This window comes from Panulirus ornatus, chromosome 44 (genome assembly GCF_036320965.1).
Source record: "Panulirus ornatus isolate Po-2019 chromosome 44, ASM3632096v1, whole genome shotgun sequence".
In the NCBI taxonomy this organism is placed as follows: Eukaryota; Metazoa; Arthropoda; class Malacostraca; order Decapoda; family Palinuridae; genus Panulirus; species Panulirus ornatus.
In genome coordinates, this window is record NC_092267.1 from 1,356,618 (window position 1) to 1,359,427 (window position 2,810).

Below are 2,810 nucleotides of genomic sequence, written 5' to 3' on the forward strand. Positions count from 1 at the left end.
AAGGAGGATACCTGCTCCACGTATAAGTTTGATAGGGGGTACACCTTTGTCGAGTTAGGGAATCTACTTCCCCCACGTGTAAGTTTGATAGAGGAATAAACCTTCAAGTCAAAGAGGGTACCTCTTCAACGTGTAAGTTTGATCGGGGGATAAACCTTTATCGAGTCAAGGAGGGTACCTTCTTCACGTGTAATTTTGATAAGTGGGGTAAACCTTTTTCGGGTCAAGGGTACCTCCTTCATGTGTAAGTTTGATAGAGGGGTAAACCTTTGTCGCCTCAAGAATTGTACCTCCTCCACGTTTATTGGTGAGGGGCTTTGATGTTAGGACTTGTCGGGTGGTGGTGTTTGTCAGTGTTCAGGGGGAGAACCTCTCGTGTGCCACAGTAAAGTATCGTACATCGGGGCATAAGCCCACGACGTGTGATCGAAACGAAGCTACTGATGTAGGGAATGAGCAGCATTTATTCGCCGTCAAACAGGAAGCCGCCCTTAGGTGCCAGGTAGTTAATGGGACTAGTGTGTCCAAGAGTGAGGTGCCGACGTGTGCTAAAGACAAAACCAGAGAATCTGTCAGCGTGAGCAGTCATTCTTGGCCACTGTAGTGCGTTAGGAAGTGAGCAACGGTTTTTCGTCTCTGAAGTGTATCAAGCAGGAAGCCATCGTTACGGAGTTAAGCAATGTAGTGTATCTTGAAATGAGCTACCGACGTCAGACAGGGAGAGAGGAGTGTTTTTAGTGCTTCAGTTAGGAAGCCAGCGTTGTGTGTCAGAGAGATAGTATGCCATGAAGTGAGCTACCGGAGTGTGTTAGACACGAAGCTATCGATGACTGTTGGAGAGTGAGCAGAGTTTTTGAATTCGTCGAAGTAATGGGTGGAGAAGTAAGCTACCGACGTGTATCAGAGACTGAGCCACCGACGCCTATTGAGAATTAGTAACGCTTTCTTTTCACTTTTACACTAAAGAAAGCTTCACCTTGGGAATGTTACTGGGTACATGTCTGACAAGTGTATTAAGCTTTTTTGGGCTCCCCAAGAGATATCACAGTAAAGCTTTACTTTGCTAACTTTATTATTTAGACGATTTTATTCAGCTCTTGCTCTTGCTAGTATCTTTATACCATTATGTTCATCTAGTTTTTACTGATCAGAACACATTAGAGAAGTAGTGTAAGAACTTATTGGTTTACCAAATCCCCCCCTCCCTCACCCCACCCATATGATTCCATTTTCTCTGGTGTATGTTGTATCTAATGGTCACTTACGAAGAAAATGATAGTTGTAATTGCACTTTTAAAGATGGAATATGCTATATTGACCAAAATATTGTCTTGCATCTTGTTTACGATTGAGAAATACACGGGTAAAACAATATTTGAAAGTTGACTTGGCGTCGAAATGGTTCGAATTAGTCTGAAAGGTGGACGATGTCCGAGTCCGAATTATGTTGGTTGTGACTTGAGCTGACTCAGATTCGATATTATTCAATATCCACCTTTCTATCCACAAAATCATTTCTCTAAGGTTAATTGTTAATAACATACTGATTTCGAATGAATATATGGCCTCGTTAAGAAGTTTGTAATGCAAAACGAACGTTGCATAAAGGGTATGCAAATCATTTTACTGGATTGAGACAACGCTTCGCGTTCACCTCGATGTTCTGAACCGTGACTAGTGACTACGTTGTTGGGTCCTGCGGCTTCACTTGCTCAGTTATGGTGGCGAGTGGCGGTCGTGCGGTCTGGTAAGTGACGTGGTGGAGCCATCACTCGGATGAGTGAGACTAGTGAGGATTAGAAGGTTAGCATGAGTACCCACTTGTGCCTGCCAGCCTGGTCTTTAGCTCCCAAACGGCGAGTAGGTAGCTGCCAGTCAAGCTATGTCGCACTCAGCCAAGCTAGGTAGCTCCTACCTAGCTGTCAACCAGGCTAGATAGCTCCCAGCCTGCTAGGTACATCCCAGCTAGCTTCGTGTTGTCTGCTAGGAGATGGTTGGTGTTTCTATAAACAAAAGGTTGTACTTGTAGCTAGGTTTAGGAGTCACATTTGTAATGGTTGTAACGAGTTGTTGAATGATTGATGAACAGTATTTATTTAGGTGTACTGGGAAGAGAAGATTTGACGTTTATTATTGTAGTTACCACAGATAAAACATATAGAAAATGTATGACGTCACTATACAGAATTTAGTGGATATCGTTTGTTCAATCGACAGATTATGATTGGTCGTCCTGTATTGTGTGACCAGCCATACAGGTTATTACAATTATACAGTTGTTTGGGTAAATACCAGTTTAGCTCATCGTCGAAATGGCTAATTTTGTTTTAGGTTTGCAATTAACATACAGTAACAGACCAGTGGGTTGCTTTTGATGCTCCTTGTACTAGTGAAAGAAAAGGGTAACAAATTAACATTGTTAGACTAACACTGTCATTCATAGTTTTATCCTGCAATTAGCAACCAAATTTAAGTACATTATTTAAAATGGATTGTAAAGTGAGGAGGCATAATGTGCTCATGACTTAGAATCTTATTACCATCACGGAAACGTTGGTAAATATTAAATAAAGAATGCAGTAATTCAACTAAATATGATGTATGTTAAAAGATGAATATGCCTTTATATGATATTTCCATTGATATAGAAAACTAACACACCAGGCCTTTACGGGGTTCCAGTCAAACTACGTAGTTGGCAGTCACTAACTGTCCACAGTCCAGTCAGCCTCAGTTGTCCTCTGGCGTCACAAGACACAGTCAGCCAACATGACAGTACTTGTCAGGCGTCTGGGAGCGGACCGCTGTCG